General features: G+C 36.1%; 1 non-coding gene across 1 annotated transcript; it reads left to right on the forward strand.

Annotated features, from left to right (window-relative positions):
• Nucleotides 1-12,713: 12,713 nt before the first annotated feature.
• LOC128285816 (small nucleolar RNA R71) lies at nucleotides 12,714-12,820 on the forward strand. Its single transcript, XR_008276364.1, has one exon. It is a non-coding gene; the product is annotated as a small nucleolar RNA R71 (small nucleolar RNA).
• Nucleotides 12,821-20,598: the final 7,778 nt, after the last annotated feature.

Raw genomic sequence — 20,598 nt, forward strand, 5'->3', positions numbered from 1 at the left:
AGGTTAATTACAATAGCAAGACCTTGGCTCAATAAACCATCATAACACAACGAAATCTAAATCTCTGGAAATAAATCTCTGTACCAACATCCATATTCACGAAAATCAAATCTCTTGACACCACCTGACCAACTAAGTACCATTTCTGATTCAACCGAGTAGATTAACGGTATCACGTTACATTCTTAAACTAAGGGATCTTAAGAGAATATCTACGGTATGAACCAGACCCAAGCCATTTCAATTAGCACGTATGATAACCAGTCATATGATACTTTATCAACAAGGTCATTCAGTTATATCAAATGTCACACTACACAAAGCTATCAATTATAGTGTTAAACCTCAGACTTAATCTCACTACCACTATCCCTTTTTCCAACTAACTCTCTGGCAACACATGATACAAATTGTCCTCGACATCAATACCTAACATCAACTTCTCTAACTAGAATCATCGCATGCATCTCAGTTTCACTCCCAAATTCGTTATTCGGTAACAAAGCCAGCTAATACACTCTTCTTGATCAACCAATTCTTTTCCAAACTTTGACAAACTAGCTATACTCAAGTCTACACTGAAACTAGACTCATATATCCATCTACAAATTTTTTCTAGAATTTTTGGTCGAGCCAATTAGTATAGTTTATTAGTTAAAGTCTCCCTGTTTCAGGGTTCGACTATGCTGACCTTCATGCATTACGACTTGGATATCTCCTGTACAGGGATTCAATACTGATGTCTTTTGTTTCTATAGAAACTAGACTCAAAGAGGAATCTATAAATATATGGAATAACTTCCAAATGTCTCTGGTTAATTTATAATGAATTTCCAAAGTCGGAACAGGGGATCCAGAAACCGTTCTGGCCCTGTTTCGTGAAAACCTAGATATCTCTTAACATACAACTCATATGATCGTTTCGTTTCTTCCATGTGAAAGTAGATTCATCAAGGTTTGATTACATAATTTATTCAATATTTAATTCCATTCCTACAAGTTTTAGTGATTTTTCAAATATACATCACTGCTGCTGTCAGCATCTGCCTTTAAGGTAGACTTTACCTATTTCATAGTTTCCATGATTCAACTAGCCCTTTAGCATATATAGCCCAAAATATAATCATGATGAACCATTCTAATGGCTAATCGTTGCCAAACATTTCCATGCCTCTTAATGAACATATACATTCAAGATGATTATAACATTATGCTCAAAATATATATAAGCCATTTTCGCATGGCTATCCAAATATATACAACACCAAAGTACTTGACTAATAACAAAAAAAAAGGGGTGTCCTATACATGCCATTTCAAAGTTCAACCAAAAGTGTACCAAAAGGAGCTTTGATAGTGTGGGCGACTTCGACTTCAAAAATCCCGAGTCCGATAATGAAGAACCAAAATCTATAAAATGAGATTTACAAAAGCGAGTAAGCATTTAATGCTTAGTAAGCTTTGAGCCATAAAATTTGACACAACTAAAATGTAGCATTCATATGGCTAAATGGATAATTTGACATGCACAAATTCTCAATATCATACTTACTTCACATTACCAACCCTTATATTCATACACAAAAGATCAACATAGCCAAAGGCCGATAGCTCATTTATCGATTGAGCGAATACTTATTTGTAAGGGATCAACTAATTCAAAGCACATACGAAACATACCTCATCGCTGGGATTTTACGAGCGTATTAATTGAAACTATTACAGCTAGGTCGCTCATTCCCAAGCCACGTACCTTCGGGATTTAACCGGATATAGCTACTCGCTCGAATGCCTTCGGACATAGCCCGGATATAGTAACTTCATGACGAATGCCTTGGGACTTAGCCGGATATAGTAATTGCATGAATGCCTTCGGACTTAGCCCGGATATAGTAACTCGCACAAATGCCTTCGGGACTTAGCCCTAACTAGTCACTAGCGTAAATGCCTTGGGACTTAGCCCGGTTATCATCCAAACATTCATGCACATATCAACAAATCATGACACATTTATATTCCATTTTCATAATCGAGTTCAAACACAAGTCACGTATTAAGCAATCCCATTTTGGCTCACTAGCCACATACAAATAGCATGGTTTAGTTTGCTTTATGACACGATCTCTATGTACATACGGCTACCCGTCACACGATAGACAAATTAACTCAACATAAAATTCAAGTAGAATCATCATATCACCGTATATTTGTTACGCTCATACGTCATGACTTAATCAAATCGTAAACTAAGTCTCGTTACTCAAAACTTACCTCGGATGTTGTCGAACGATTTCGATGGCTATTCGACCACTTTTTCCTTCCCTTTATCGGATTTAGATCCCTTGCTCTTGAGCTTAATTTAAACAAATAAATTCATTTAATTATTTTTCACCGGCAATTCCATTCAATACATGTATGTCATACAATTTAAGTACAATGACCTTGCTCAATACTATTTAAACATCATGCATTACCAATTTCATCAACACCATCTAACTTCATATAGAAACACACATCGCCCCACATTAAATTATTACACAAGTCAAATGCATCATTTAAATTGTCAAAGTCCACAATTTAGTCATATTTCTCTATCATAGTTTCTTCACTTAAACCGAATTAGCAAGCCCATATAGTCCTTGGTGAATGCTATTTAACCCAAGTCGTCGAGGATTTCATTATTTAACACCTTAGATATCCATAGCTAAATAGGTTATTTGTACATACATATATATACATAAGTGCATAGATACTATGTTACTAACAATTATTTCCTTGCTTAGCAATCGAACCAATATACACATTACTTCATATATACCATCACGTTTTCTACTTAAACCGAATAAACTTGCACATAAGGTCCTTGGCCGAACCTCACTAAAACAAGTCAACCAAAATCTTAGTATTTATCTTGTGTATAACCTTATTTACCTTCCAAAATCACAAAAATCAAACTCTTAATGTTTATGTACAAGGCCAAATCTTAACATGATCCAACCTCCAACACATTCCTTTCAACAACCAAAACTGAATGCTCAAGCCATCACCGAGATTTCGAAATTTTGCCATGGTTTGTGTAAGAAATTAGCTAATTAACTAGAAACAAGTTTAAAACTTAAGAATTTAACACAACATACTAACCTCCCTTAAGCTCAAGGTGACCAAACTCTCTTCTTCCTCCTTTCAAACCGCCAAGAAGAACCAAAGGATGAAGCCTTTCTCTTTTCTTTTTCTAGTTTCGCAAAATGGGGAACAACCACACACTTTTTGTTTCTTTGTTTTCATCATATTCCCTTTCATTATTTTATTCCCATGCTCCTTATTTTATCATACCTCCCATGAAACACTAACTTAACATGTTTATGACATGTTTTTGCCCATCACACTTGGTCCACCATACTTGTCATGGTAACCACTACTAATTAGGGGGAAATTGACATGCAAGTCCCCCTTTTATTTCATGCACTAATAGATCCTTATGTTTTGACCTATCACAATTCAAAATTTTCTCACATAAGTCCTATTGACTAAATTCCCATGCAATTTACTAAATCGAGGCTTAAAACTTTCACACATTCATAATCACATATTTTAGACATTAAATATCATATTCAAATAATTTGGTGACTCGGTTTAGCGGTCCTGAAACCGCTTTCCGACTAGGGTCACTTTAGGGCTGTCACAAAATTTGTGTATTTTGGTGTTTTATGATAGAATATGAGGTTTTAAATTATGTTAGACAACTTGTGCTACTCGGTTTTAAGTGAAAACGAGCAAAAGGGCTTAATTGGTAAAAATACCTAATAGTCATAAGTACATGTTAGAGTGATAATTTGATGTTTCCATAGAAGGGAAAAATGATCAGCATGTCATAAAACATAAGAAAATAGGCTGAAGTTTAATTTATGAGCTTTGGGGCAAAAGTGTAAATATGCAAAAGTTTAGGGGCAAAATTGTAATTTTTCCAAAATATGATTTTGGGTCAATTTGAATAATGTGAGTCCTAATTAGACTATATTTTAAATGATAGAGCAAGGAAAACTAAAATTCGGGCCAAAATGGGGAAAATACCAAGTTGTGGACGAAATGGTAAAAGTAGCCATTTTTGCATACGAGGTAAGTTCATATGTAAATGTTGGTAACGTAGTTATTATTTTAAATGTTTTTATGTTATTTAAATGATATGATGATATGCTGATTTTTTTTTATCGTGAAATATTATGCTTTGTGGTTAATGTTGAGTAATATGCAAATTATGTTTACTACTTGATAAATATGAATTGCTACCGAGTATCGGTTCCGATATTCCATGGAAGACGGAAAATGTGAGATTGAGGGAAAATCCCGTTTGAACCTTAGGAATAGATTAGGATACAAGTGACATGTCACTAGGATGGTTGAGCATCCGAACTCGTTGAGTTGAGTCCGAGTTCACTTATGGATGCAAATGTCCGAACTCGTTGAGTTGAGTCCGAGTTCGTGAGATGTAACCAGGCATCCGAACTCGTTGAGTTGAGTCCGAGTTCATTTATGGATGCGAATGCCCGAGCTCGTCAAGTTGAGTCCGAGTTCACTTAGGGGTGGGTTACATGATTTCTTGATTACATATGTAGCACTTATGTGCAAACTTTCCATGTATCCGAATTATATTCCGATGTGTTCAACGGGTAAAGTTCAACTCAAATGGAGGAATACTCAAGATGAAAGGGACGTATTGGTAAGTGTTATGAAATGGATACTTTGAACAGGTATGTACTTAACCCTCGGGTTGAAAACTCGATATAACAACAATATGGTAAGATGATAAATGAAAATGTGATATGAATGTCTTGGTGATGATTATGCAAATGATGTTTTATGTTTGCTTATATGGTTATGTTACTTGCTATTTGCATGTGAACTTACTAAGCATTTATGCTTACTTCCTCCTTTTCATTCCTTGTAGTGTTGACAAGCCAGCTCGGAAAGCGGAACGATCGGAGGCATGCTCACACTATCTCAGATACCATCTTGGCATAATGGCTTGCATATTTTGAGTATGGCATGTATAGCATTATAATCATTTTGTATATATGGTCTTATGATATGGTTATTGAGTGGTATGGAAATGCTTGGTAATGATTAGCCATTGGAATGGCTAATCATGATCATATTTGGTGTTATGTATGTCAAATTACTAGCTAATCCATGGAAACCATGAAATAGGTAAAATTTACCATAAAATAGATTCAGACAGCAGTAGTGATGTGAATTTATAAAATCACTAAAAATAGTAGAAATGGAACTAAATAATGAATAAGTTATGGAATCGAAGCTTGATGAGTCTATTTTCATATGGAAGAAGCGAAATAGGTATATAAGCTATATTTTATGAGATGTTTAAATTTTTGTGAAATAGGGCCAGAGCAATTTCTGGATCCCCTGTTCTGACTTTGCAAATTCACCATATATTTTAAAAAGATAATTAGAAGTCAGACTTTATATTTACAGATTTATTATTGAGTCTAGTTTTATTAGAGACAAACAGCATAGTCATTGAAACTCTGTACAGGGAGATATCTGATTCGTAATACATAGAGGTCAAAGTAGTCAAACCCTGAAACAGGGGAGTCTTTAACTAATACACTGTACTAGTTGGCCTGACCAAAAATTCTAGAAAAAGAATTACTAGATAGATATATGAGTCTAGTTTCATGAAAAATTTACGGAATTGGATTTCGAGTTTGAAACTCGAGATATGATTTTAAAGCGATCGTGATGCAGTTAGCCGACTTGTCCGAAATTTTAAAATGAATTGTATGAGCTGTTTAAGTAATGAATTAAGTCCGTTAACACCTCGTGTTCGACTCCGAAAATGGTCTCGAGTATGGGGTGTTACAGGCAGGGTCTATTCCTCCTCTGAATAAGAGCTTATCTTGAATCAGTATCCTGGGATATCAAAACAAGAATTAAGAACACATAATTAAGAACAAGTTAAATATTTATCATACAATTTAGAAAATAATAACAAGATTCGTCTTAGGTTTCATTCCCCTTAGGTATTTAGGGGTTTTAGTTCATAACTAAATAAGAAAATATCTCGGAATAATAAAGAATACAAAACATAAAGAAAACCCAAAACTCCTGAAGGGGAAATTGAGGAGAGATCTTCAGTCTTGATGGTGAATCCGACTTCTGAGATGGATCAATCGGCGTCCTTGGAGTAATTCCTTACTCCCTATTCTGTGTCCCCCTTTTCTTCCTCCTCTAGGGTGTATTTATCGGCTTTGGAATGCCTAAGAGCCCTCAAAATTAGCCTTTTCTGAATTGGACTCAACTTGGGCTCGGCAGGGACACGCCTGTGTGACACGCCCGCGTGCGATTACTTCAGGTCGTGCTCGAACCTGCCAAATGGACATGGCTATGTGTTCTACCCGTGTAAAGAGGTCCAGGCTGTGTTGATTTCGTACTTTGGCCCACTTTCTCTGTCTTTGGCCCGTATCTCGTTCCTTTCACTCTCCTATGCTCTCCTAAGTATAAAACATGAAATTAAAGAATTAGAAGCATCGAATTCACCAATTCTAATGGGAAATCATGCATAATATACGTTATACATGGGGTAAAAATATGCATATATTACGGTTTATCAAATACCCCCACACTTAAGCATTTGCTTGTCCTCAAGCAAAATTCTCAACTCATAATCAAAATAAATTCTTCTCAACTTATAATTTCTATCGATAATATCTCAAAATAATCCATAGGTAATCATACATTGAGAATTCAACTAAAAGAACATAAAAGTTTCAAACATTTCAAGTTGAGTATTTAATCATGCAAAGATAGGTGTCTCCCCTCATCTAAGTGGTTACCTTTGATTCAGAATATCACAGAGTTTCACATCCTCACTAAAGATTCACTCCAATCACTCGAGGTGTTTAAGGACAATAAATGAAGCACTCAACAGTCAATAATGAAAAGTCATTACCATAGGCTTGCATGAAAATCTAATCTCCACAACTATAATTTAAGATGATACATCAATCAAAAGGTCTTTAGAGGGTTGTAATAAGACTTGGTTAGGGGGTGTGGTCACAAGCTGAAAGAAAGGGTTAGAATCGAGATTGAGTTGAAAAATTACTTAACTATCAAAATATTTAATCATCACTTACGTACAACATAACTCCTTCTCTGACTATGGAATTTAAATTCTGAAGCTTACAAACAGAAGATCACTACTAATATGTATACATGTTTTTTTTTAAGAACAAGTTAAATAACATAGACAAACTATTAAGAACAAGACATAGCTAAGCAATTTATTCAACTCAAATCTCAAAAAAAAATAGAGTTTAATTTAGGGGATTTCAACAATAATGGATTAAGGGTTAATGTTAAGGGTAATACAAGAAATGGGTTGTTAGACTCAAGGGGGTTTACTAGGGGTTAATCATGGAGGTAGGCTTTTCATGGCATAAGTGGGTTAATCCTAAGTGCCTCTATCATCTTGACATATCAAATCAAATGGTGTGGTCTTGACATGCATAATCAAGCAAGTTCTAGAATAACAGTTCAATACTAAAGCACTCAAAGCAATAATAAAAGTGAGCATGAAAGAATTAATAGATGCTCAAAAGGCTCAAAAATCTCACAAAAATTATGGCTTTTTGATGTTTAAAACTTGTGAATTCCAACTTAAAGTAATACCTAAACTTTGGGGAAACAACCTAAGATTTTAAATTCTTAAAAATCAACTTATCATGCTTGATTCTGTAATGTCTTGAGTTTTAAACAATCAATGCATAAATGCCTATGTTTTAATTCAAGATATATCAATCAATGTCAAAAATCAATCAAAATTTATCCTAAATACGATATGAGAGCTAAGAGAACAAAGCAGTCATTCAGGGATTTTTCTGATAATGAAATAAATACCCCCCACACTTAAGATTTGCATTGCCCTCAATGTACAAAGATAGATATTAGAATATAAAAATAAGATAGGGAAAGAAGTGAAACTTCCTGTATGATGAATGCCTCGAACTGGAGTTTTGGAGAGTAATCGGTGCGAGAGTGGAGGTGGATACTCCGGCGGTGGTAGAGGTTCATTAGTCCATAAGTCCAGCGCAAAAATAATATTATATCTAGTGGTAGCTATGGTCGTAGTCGATCAGGATATGGCAGTCGTGGAGAACCTTTCCGGTGGAGTTTTTTTTAGTTCCTATGCGATGATGAGCTTAAGAGCTCTATATAATTGTGATAAAATCAGGAACTTTTTAGGGGATATTAGGAATAATAATTACTCATAAAGGAATAACTGAAAATGATAATTAAAAATGAAATTCTAAAATCTAATAAAAATAAAATGTAGTTTTAATAAAAATTAAAAACATAAAATAATAAATAAATGTTTTTAAACATCTTCATCGCTGGATGGTTCGCGAGGTGGGATCATGGCGATGAGATGTGGAATCTTGACAAATTTCTTTGTAGAGTAGCATCAATGTTGTCAAATCGTTGAAAACACTGCTGCTCGAATAGAGTGAGGCACTCAGAGATGTCAGCATATGAAGCCGCCGCATGTACTGGACGAGAGGGTGGTGGTGGCTGAGTCGGTGGGTCCTCGTGCTGTGGAGGGACATCATCAGGAATGTCCTCGTAGGCCTCCTCCTCGGTAGATTGGGTAAGACGATATTGAGGAGGGTAGGTTCTTCGGCGCTTTTCGATCATCCTCATGCTAAGCATGCTCAAGATGTCTTGTGGAGACATCTGGCCAATAAGGGTTAAGGACGAATCTTGGGCTGCGGTGTTGAGGAGCCCAAAGTGTCGAGCCAATCGCGTCACATAGGGGCCAATGGAGATGACCCCCTTCCTATGCCGTTCCATCTGGTGCTGAGTCGCGAGGGCAATAAAATAGGCAAGGTCGATGACGTGCCCATGCGACATGCACCATAAAAAGTAGGCGTCGTGGGTATTGACGACGCCAGTGCTCTCTCACCTCCCCGTTATCGTGTGAGCCAAAATGGCATGTAAGTACCTCAGGGATGGTGGGAGAACTGATGCCTTGGAGCGGCTAGGATTGTAAGAGGCAGCGCCAGGGGCCAAAGTGTGCCAGCACTTCAAGGGAGAGAAGTGTCTGTGGCGAGTGAGAGCATGTAGTTCATTCTCCTCCTTGAACTCCTCCGTATATAAGCCCAGTGCCGTACCGAATTTTGGGACGCTGAGCTGGCAGATTAATCTACCTAGGCGAAATTGGACCATACCGGGATCATCGTAGTTCGTCATTACGGTCTGAAGATGGAACGTTGAGCATAGTTCCATAGTGAGCTCGAGGTATGTTGGCTCGGTGATCCCAAAGAACAGCTCCCAAGGGTCGGTGGTTAGGAGGGCCCAAATCGCATCAGCCAACTGAACTTGTTCTACCGTGGCCTAGTCGATGCAGTGGCTCATAATTAAATGTCGGGCCCAGAGTATTTGGAATAGTTCTTCTTGGGGCCCGATGGGGAACCTCAGGAAAAGATGACGAACTTTCGCAGTAGGACTCAAGGAAGATGACGCTCACTTCCTTTTCTTTGAAGTAGGGACAGTGGCCTTTTTACCACGACATTGTATACCTGCAAGTGGAAACATCAATTTGTCTTGATGAGTAGACAAGGAAAAAAAATGCGACTAAATTCGAAAAGAAAAATGCATAAATATGTTCAGCCACAACTTCTAAGTTTAACTAAAACAATAAGTTCAATGACCTATTTTTGTGGCATTATCATGGTGATATAAGTAAAAATGGCAAAGAATGTAATGCAACATACTATATGAATGAATAGAAATGTCAACACAAAAGGCATGATTATTTCAACTATCCTAACCACGAATATTCACTTCTAACTAATTAAATGGAGTAGAGAAATCCTGTAATGAGTAAGAATTTGAACATGAAAAATATGATAACTTGTTCTATAAATGAAGTTTGTGTAATAGGAAGATGAAAATAACATGAAAAATATAGATTACTATGATAAATAGCATTATAAATCAGTGAAATAAAAGATAAAGGAGTAAACAAACGCTAAAGGACAAAGATTGGGCGTCGAGAATGAAGTTGAGAGTGGCACACGGGCGTGGCAGGAGGGCCGTGTGGAATTGCAGCAGCTAGGGTTAGGGTTTTTGAGTGGGGAAGACAATGAATAGTCCAGGGTATTTATAGATTTTGGGGCACACGGCCAGGTAACACACCTGTGTTCCCCAATTTCAGCCTGTGTGATTCACGAATTTTGAATTTGAGCGCGTCTGACATTTAGTACGTGCTCGTGTTCCTTGGGCGTGTGGGTGTACACAGCCGTGCCGCACGGTCGTGTCTGGTGTTGTTATCTTCTCCTACGCCCGTGTCAATCTAACAGGTTCGACCACGGGGGCTAGACACGGGCGTGTCGCACACCCGTGCTGTTTTAACAGGTTCATCCATAGTTCATCCACACGGGTGTGTCTCACACCCGTGTTTTTTTGACAGGCTCGACCACGGCCAAGTCGCACAGCCGTGGCATTTTATCGTAGCCCGTGTTTGGGAAAGTTATTTCCCTATTTTCACACGGCCCTAAGCACACCCGTGTGCTTGGCCGTGTCTCTATGGAAAACCTGTATTCAAGAGCTTCGTTAGTAAGTTTGGTGTTGAAGACTAAATTTTAAAGAAGTTAATATAGTTAGTGCTCGGGTTGCCTCCTGAGAAGTGCTTATTTATAGTCTAAGCTCGACTTACCTCTCCATTGAATGGTCATGGTGGTTCGAGGAGTTTATACTACTTATTCCTGCTATTATTCTCATCAAAATAAGGTTTCAGACGGGTGTTGTTTACCTTAAAAGTGCTGAACTTGGGATGACTCACCTCGACTGTACCAAATGGGAAAATGTTGAGTACCGTAAGATGGATTTCTTTATTCGGTATGGTATCGACAATGTGGGGATCTACGACATCTAATAAAACTCTATCTCCAACCTTAAGTTGATTTGGAAAGGTATTGAGCTCGTTTTGTCGTAGATTCGGTTTGTCGGGTGTTCTCGATTTATGCGTCCGCCATTCATCTAGCTCCTTGATCTGTACCCTTCAATCTTCATGAATATGTCCTCTGCTACTGCTTGAGAATGGCTCATGTACTTCCTTCAGACTCATTTCCTGCAAAGTAGGTGGCACCATATTGTCAGTTTTAGTAGAATAGGTTAAATGATCACCTTCAATTTTCGATGTGTCGCTAGAATTTCGAGCTTAAAGGGTGATTTTTTCGTCTCCCACATAGAGTGTGAGTTCACCTGTGCCAACATCAATGGTCGTTTTAGTAGTTGCTAAAAAAGGCCTTCCTAGAATTAAAGGAGTGTTGCTATCTTCTTCTATGTCTAGAACAATGAAGTCAACGAGAAATATAAATTATCGATTTTAACTAGCACATCTTCAATAATACCCCTAGGAAATCTTATAGTTTTATCTGCTAATTGAATGCTCATCCTAGTCTGTTTGGGTTTCCCAAGACCTAACTGGTTGAACATTTTGTAAGGCATGACGTTGATACTAGCCCCTAAATCAGCTAATGCATTATTAACATCTAAACTACCAATTAAGTAAGGAATCGTAAAACTCCCTGGATCTTTTAATTTGTTCGGTAACTTATTTTGCAGAATAGCTGAGCACACTGTGTTTAGCTCCACATGCGATGCCTCGTCCAACTTCTGCTTATTTGCTAAAAGCTCTTTTAAAAATTTCATTGCGTTTGGCATCTGAGATAAAGCTTCAATAAATGATAAGTTAATGTGTAATTTTTTTAAGAGTTTAAGGAATTTACCAAATTATTCATCTGAGCGGTCTTTCCTTGTCGCGTAGGGGTATGGCACACGAGGTTTATATTCGACATTCACTGGTTTGTTTTTATTATGACCTACCTTTTCTTACCATAGTTTCTTGCCTCGGTTCTGGTTCAGGCACAACGACTCTTTCATTATCTTGAATATTAATTGCGTTGAGTTGTTCCCTTGGGTTAGGTTCAGTATTACTTGGAAAGCTACCTTGTGGTTGTTCAGAGATTAGTTTGGAAAACTAGCCTATCTGAGTTTCGAGCCCTTGGATCGACGCTTGTTGATTTTTAAGTGCTGTCTGGGTGTTCTGAAAATGGGTTTCTGATACCGATATAAACTTTGAGAGCATCTCTTCAAGGTTCGGCTTCTTTTCCTGTTGATAGGGTGGTTGTTGAAAACCCAGAGGATGTTGTGGTCTTTGATTTCCTTGACCGCCCCACGAGAAATTGGGGTGGTTCCTCCAACCTGCATTGTAAGTGTTACTATATGGGTTATTTTGGGATAGAGGTTTATTGTTACCCATATATTAGACTTGTTCCTCCTCGATGCTAGGGTTGAAGGGTTGATACTCTGTGCATGATCCTCCTCCATTCGCGTCGCACCTCATTACTGGATGTACTTGAGTAGAACCAAGGAAACCATCAATCTTTTTATTTAGAAGTGCTACCTGATTTGACAGCATAGTAACCGAATCGACGTTATAAACGCCTTCTGTTTTAGTTGGTTTAGTCCTCATGACTTTCCACTGATAGTTATTTAGTGACATCTCCTCTGTAAACTCATAGGCATCTTCAGGTGTTTTATTATTGATGGTTCCGCTAGTAGCTGCATCAACTATTTGTTGAGTCGAAGGATTCAGGCCATTATGGAATGTTTGAACCTATAGCCAAAGCGGTAACCCATGGTGAGGGCACCTTTTCAGTAAGTCTTTGTATCTCTCCTATGCATCGTAAAGAGTTTCTAAGTCCATCTGCACAAGCGAAGAGATATCATTACGTAATTTAGCCATTTTAGCCGGCGAAAATATTTTAATATAAATTTTTTGGTCATTTGTTCCCAAGTAGTGATTGACCCTCGTGGTAATGAGTTCAACCAATGTTTAGCTTTGTTCCTCAATGAAAAAAGGAATAACTGAAGACGAATGGCATCATCAGAAACACCATTAATTTTAAATGTATCGCATAGTTCTAAGAAGTTTGCTAAGTGAGTGTTGGGATCCTCATCCTGCAAACCATCAAACTGAATAAATTGCTGTATCATTTGAATAGTGTTAGGTTTTAGTTCAAAAGTATTTGCAGCTACAGTAGGTCTAACTATACTCGATTCAATTCCTGTTAAAGAAGGTTTAGCATAATCATACATAGTGCGTGCAGCAGGATTTTGATTAACTACAATTACAGGAGGTAGCTGATTGTCTTGGTTTTCAGCCATCTTTTCGGTTTATTTTAAATGTATCATCCTCTTGCTCATTCTCTGTGTATCTTAAGCTTCACCTTATTTCTCTTTGGTTTCTGCAAACTGTGCGATCGATTTCTTCGTCAAAAAGTAGTGGTCCTAACAAGTTTCTTCTAGTCATAAACTATAAAAACCTGCCAAGAGAAAGAAAAAAGTAAATTAATAAATAATAATAAAAAATTAAATTAAATTAAATTGGAAGAAAAATAAATGGCTAAAGTAATAAAAATTGAGCTTTCCTAATATCTTAATTCCCTGGCAACGACGCCAAAAACTTGATCGCGTGATTTCGTGATAGGTTTTAAATATTTATAATTAATCGTTCTTGAAACTAACTATTATCGCGATGTAGGCAAGTGTACCTATCGAACAATAGTATAGTTTTAGCAAGACCAGATTGTCGAACCCAAAAGAACTAAAAGTACTAGTAATGACTACCTTTTTATTATCTAGCCTAAGAATAAAGAGGATTTTGTTTTAACTAACTAATTATCTAAACTAAGAATTCATAGAGAATAGATTGGGGAATTGCTTTTGGGAAAATCAATTGAATTAAGACAATACCTAAGGAAAAATCCACCTAGACTGTACTTGTTATTCTGGCTCTGAATCGAATGATTTATTCATTTAACTTGTCCCGTAGAGATCCCTAATTTATGTTATTATCCCTATTCAAGACTAACAACGTCTAATCCCTAGATTGAATAACTGAGACCTTTCTCTAATTAACACCCTAGGGTTTCATTAACTCGATCTATGGATCCCCTTATTATGTTTCACCCTAATCCGGCAAAATCTTGTCACCCTATGTCTAGGCGCGCAAACATCTCCGCTTAATTATGACAAATGTACTCTTAGACACGGTCTATTCCTCCTCTAACTAAGAGCTTATCTTGAATCAGTATCCTGGGATATCAAAACAAGAATTAAGAACACATAATTAAGAACAAGTTAAATATTTATCATACAATTTAGAAAATAATAACAAGATTCGTCTTAGGTTTCATTCCCCTTAGGTATTTAGGGGTTTTAGCTCATAACTAAATAAGAAAACATCTCAGAATAATAAAGAATACAAAACATAAAGAAAACCCAAAACTCCTGAAGGGAAAATTGAGGAGAGATCTTCAATCTTGATGGTGAATCCGACTTCTGAGATGGATCAATCGGCTTCCTTGGAGTAATTCCTTCCTCACTATTCTGTGTCCTACTTTTTTTCCTCCTCTAGGGTGTATTTATAGGCTTTGGAATGCCTAAGAGCCTTCAAAATTAGCCTTTTCCAAATTGGACTCAACTTGGGCTCGACAGGGACACGCCCGTGTGACACGCGCGTGTACAATTACTTCAGGCCGTGCTCGAGCCTGCAAAATTGACATGGTCGTGTGGTCTGCCTATGTGAGGAGGTCCAGGTCGTGTTGATTTCGTACTTTGGCCCTTTTTGTCTGTTTTTGGCCCGTTTCTCGTTCCTTTCGCTCTCCTATGCTCTCCTAAGTATAAAACATGAAATTAAAGAATTAAAAGCATCGAATTCACCTATTGTAATAGGAAATCATCCATAAAATGCGTTAAACATGGGGTAAAAATATGTATAAATTACGGTTTATCAGTTAGCGTGGTCAAGCATTCTATTCAGAATTGAATTACGTATTAAGTTGCTATCTACTTTCAAGTGCGTGGAATGTTAGCACAATTGTGTTATGAAAAGTTAGATGATATAATTGGAAGAACATATTTGCTAAAACCACGAGATATCTCAGTAGTGAAAACCCAACATCTTAATCTGAAATATATCTTGTCGAATGTTGGATTACCAAAGTAGAGTAGTATTGCCATAAAGGTTCAAGAAGTTCACTCAAATCATCCTATTCTGAATGATAGTATACTTGTTGATATTGAGGTATCTCATGCAATTGAAAATGTGAAAGAGGTCCATACGACTACAAAAGTATAGACTGCGGACCAAGCTGTTTGTAGTCGTATAGCAGGTGTGATTATAGAAAGATATAGAGACATTGGGTTTCCTGGGCAGATTAATATAACATTTACTAGTGATGTTGGGCAATTATTTGTATGCTTCTTGATTCCTGGAAGGAATATTCAACTTATTGGAGAAGCTAACAATTATGTGGGAAAAGGGTATGGCTGAAGGTGAAGTGGTAGTAACACCTACAGAGAATTTTGGGTTCTACCTTGAAGGTGCAACTATTGTAGGAAATACATGTTTGTATGGAGCAATAGATGGATAAATCTTTGTTAAATGGAAGGTTGGAGAGTAATTTGTTGTGAGTATCTCACCTGACCAAGCAATGGTAAAAGGCATTGGTGACCATTGCTGCGAGTACATGACTGGTGGTTGTATGGTTGTACTTGGAAAGGTGGGCAGAATTGTTGTTGTTCGAATGACTTAAGGTTTAGCATACATACTTAATGAGGATGATAATATAATACCCAACTTAAATAAGGAAATTGTAAAGATCCAAAGAGTGACTAATACGATTTCCCGAGCTTGGAAGGTTCAGAAAATAGCTTGAATGGGATGGACCGTCTTGAAAGGGTTCAATTGGTGGAAACCTCAACCCGTAGCCCTCTAGTGCTTTAAGGAACCGTAACTATATTAAAACTACAACCCATTTAAACTTGATAGATACTTAAATTTTGGTAAGCGAAGTCGCCACACTCCATGATAGGAAACGAAATGATAAGACAAAAGGTTGAATGCCACAAACTTGTAAAAAGTTTGATAAGTTCAATTTAGTTTAATGAAGGACCTAGAGAGAAATAATCTCACCAACAAAGTTATATTCTAGATAATTATGTAACCTTACAAAATGTTCAAAATGACCTTTATAAAGACCTAGAGGCGACCTTTCACATTCGGCACCTATACTAGCCATTATCACATTCATTCAATTCATTTAAGTTAGGTTCATAACTTATGTGTATAGTTGAAAAGAGATGTCTCTTCACTTGACCAGGTGTAGTTGAAAAGGCATGTCTCTTCTCTTGTTCCATGTTTAGCTTAAAAGTTATAACCTCCATTTGATGAATGCTTAATGTTCCTTTATTGTGTTGTTGATGGCTCTTTCATTTTCTCCTTAATCGAATGCATTAGTGCTTGTGTATTCATCTCTTTTATTGGCACCTTGATTGAGCTTTAAGTGCAACAAAAATTGATCAGAAGTTGAAGAGCCATCCTTGGTAATCTAAATAGTCACTTTAAACAAGAGTAAATGGATATTAAACATTTGCAATCCTTTCATATTCTTATTCAACTTAAAACACCTTATTTATAATGAAAAGTAACATACTATAACTTACGCATAAAAAGTAACAACCAAAATAAATAACACACTTCACACACTTATAACACTAACCCATGCTTAAAATAAATGAACAAATAAGATGCCTAAATGCAATGATTAATCAAGATGCAAACTAAATAAACAAATGAGTTACATAATGCATAACATAATTTAAGATGCAAACTTAATTAACATAAGAGTTACATAATGCAAGACATAATTAAAACACAAACTTTATTAACATGTGAAATGCTTTAATGCATGACTTACTTAAATGATGAGCACATAATGCTAGTAACAATTTAAAGATACAAATAAATAATGCAAAACATTAATTAAAAAGATGGAAACATAAACTAAAATAAAACTTAATTAATTTTTTTTTTTAAGATGTCCCATGATTAATTCAAACCTAGCAAAGGTTTCATCTTGCATTTAGGCCCTTTGAGCTTAGGCCAGTCTTGTGTCCTTCCTGACGAGTCGCATGATGTGACCAGAATCACATTAATAATTCCCCTATTCTATGTAATTCTAAGATTATAAATTTAAACATCAAACTTACATCACACAGAAGGTTTATTCCAACACACAACAAGGGCATACCGCCTTTTTATTAGATAATTGCAAGATTTGTGTTTGCAACCATATTTGTTCCATATTTATGTTTTGAGTATGGAAAGGTTATGAATACAAAGCTCTAGTGAAGCTATTGGAAAAACTCTTGAATTCTGTTAGATGACGTGTTTAGGGTTGGTAATGTAGATTTTAAAGTTGTTTAGTTGTGTTTCAAGTAGTTGCTATTTTTAGGCACTTTATTTATGTTATGTTCATGGCTTAAGCTTAGGATCAAGTTGTTAGTGGGTTGTTTTTTATTTAAATTGTAAAACGTTGCTGAAAAAGTAGTAGTCCAATTTTTCTCTTTTCATAAGCTTTCTTTTATGAAAAAATACCAACAATTTGGTATCCGAGCTTTTTTCTTAAGGGACCTGTGTGAGGATTTGACGTATCATGGAAACTGAAGTCAATTTCTTTTCAATTTCACCGTCAATTTTTTAGGGAGACAACTATCACATTTGGGTAGTACATATGGAGACATACTTGGAGGCTTTGGATCTTTGGGAAGTAGTGGGAGAGGATTATGAGATTATTCCATTACCAACCAACCCCACCATGGCAAAAACAAAGCACAAAAAGAGAAGAAAAAAAAGAAATCAAAGGCAAAAGCATGTTTGTTTGCTGCAGTTTCATCAACATTTTTACCCAAATTATGTGTCTAAAGTTAGCAAAGGAGATGTGGCATTATCTCAAGGATGAGTACGAAGGAGATGAGAGGATTCATGGGATACAAGTGTTGAATCTTGTACGTGATTTTGAGCTGCAAAAGATGAAGGAGACTAAGTGTAACACCCTTAACTCGTAGCTGTTGCCGGAATAGGGTTACAGAGCGTTACTGTAAAAATGTAACTTAAATCATTCATTTCCAACATTTCATAATCATAGACAAATCTATTCAAACACATGCATAGCGTCCCTAATTCAAGCCCTCGGGGCCTTAGAAACACTTTAGAAACGATTCAGGACTAAATAAAAAACATTTAGAACTTCATGGAAAAAGATAAAAAAATTCATACTGCAAGGGTCACATGGTTGAGACACACGGTCATGTCCCAGCTCATGTAACTCTCTAACTTAGACCACACGGCCAAGCCACATGCCCATGTGCTAGGCTATGTAACTCTTAAAATACCACCTTTAAAACCTACAGAGGACACACGACAGTGTCGCATGGCAGTGTTTCACACATGGCTAAGACAAGAAATAGGCCAAATTCAAGCCATTTCTTTCACCCAATTCAAGCACACCCTTACAAGCCATTTACACATACAACCAAGACTTAAACCATACCTAAATCATGCATATTAAGACCAATTCAATCGGTCAATTATCGATACAAATAATATGCCATAAGGCACCTCAATCACATATATCAAACATATCTAACATGTGCAAATTTAACCATTTATCAACTAACTTTTTTCCTTGCCAAAACATATCAAAATTGACACCCATCAGCCATGCCATATTATATTCATGCCATATCAAAATAACCTTACCATTTGAACCACTTCACACATGCATCAAAACCATATAAGTGACACCAAACTAGCCATTTCCAAATGGTTCCAACAACCAACATATATATTCCAAATTTGACTCATGCACATCTATTCAAAACATTTCCAAAGCATACCCTAACTTGGCCATATTGTTGTCAGTCCCTCACCTACCATTTTATTCAAATATACATTAATACATTGCCAAAATAACACACATCAATAAGGCATCAAAAGTACCAAGGTTACAACAACCACAATGACATATACATGCCAAACACACCAACTAACCTAAAACACAAGTCCACCTGTACATGCCATTATAACCTTGATCAAAACATCAAAATCTACCAATATAATCGCTGGATAGTGTGATTGATCTCCAAAAAATTTCCAAATCGATTGAGGTTTCGATAATCTGCAAAGTAAAGGAAACAACTACGTAAGCAATGAATGCTTAGCAAGATCGTAGAACATGAAACATAACTTATCACTTCAATAATATAATACATAGATTAACATCAATACTTTAAACCTGGTAAAAACCTATTAAACACCATTCAACTCGCATTTGAGTATATTCATCAACATCACATATACTTTTGGTATATAACATATTGGGATTTGTAAGTCGTAATGCATAATCATCAACGTTTTTATAAGATTATGAATCATTATATTTACTTACTTTTCCTTCCATTTTGAATGCTTAGCATAAGCCTAAACAACATTATCATTTCACGAATTAGTATATTTATCCATGATATAGGTAAATTCTTTCATAGCATAAATAGACTTCTCACATATAAGTACATCATTTATCCCATCAACCCATCAACCATTTTATAACATCATAATACATCCCAATTATGAACTTACCATTTCATTCCCTTTTCTTACTTGTTTCATATGCATTGTATAAGCATAAGCATAAACATCAATCATATCCACAAGCTTCGCACAAGCCTAAGCACATCAAAAACACATGTTACTACATTTAAACATAATTCATATGAATTTAACATGGATAACCATTATACTTCAGCATGATTCAAAACATAACATGCTTTTCATATATCTCACTATTTCAATGCACTTCATAAAAATGTGTCTTGGTTCATATTGAAAACATACCTTTCCTTTCCTTTTTCATGCCCGTTGAACCGTTTAGAATATCGTTGGATACACGGGATAGCTCACTCTAAGTGTGCTAACATAACTGTAACATTTCCTTTTCTTTATAACATTGCTCACACGAGCTGTGAAATGAGTCTACTCACACTAGCTGTGAAATGGGTCTACTCACTCGAGTTGTGGGTTGGAATGTAAGCTAGACCTCAACCATCAGTATGACATTCAAGACCAGCACTTGAAACATGGAAACCCTAATGACATGTCATTTGTATCCTATGAATTCATAAGGTTCAAATGGGGCTCGATAGTTATCAAAACGTCGTTGGATTTGCATCGTTTCATTTCATGATAAATTGCATAATAACATATATATATATATATATATATATATATATATTGATTCAATCACTATAGAACCACATTAACATTAAATTTAATCAACATCATATAGAATACAGTTCATACGAACTTACCTAGCTAAATTGTAGAAATATCAAAGTATAGGGGCTTTTTGGTAATTTTTCATTCTCCTCGATTTTCCACTCGATCTTGATTTAAATTAATAATTTCATTCAATTCATTAATATAGATAGCAAAAAAAATTATTCTATGCAATTTAGTCATTTTTTACATTTTTACAAAATTGTCCCTGATATTTTACTTTTATTCAATTTAGTCCTTGAGCCTAAAACATGCAGTTTAACCATTTTTATTGCAAATTCATATCATCTGAATATTCATGAAACCCAAAACAACCCACATTTGAAATAATTTCA

The sequence above is a fragment of the Gossypium arboreum genome, chromosome 12 (genome assembly GCF_025698485.1).
Source record: "Gossypium arboreum isolate Shixiya-1 chromosome 12, ASM2569848v2, whole genome shotgun sequence".
Classification (NCBI taxonomy): Eukaryota; Viridiplantae; Streptophyta; class Magnoliopsida; order Malvales; family Malvaceae; genus Gossypium; species Gossypium arboreum.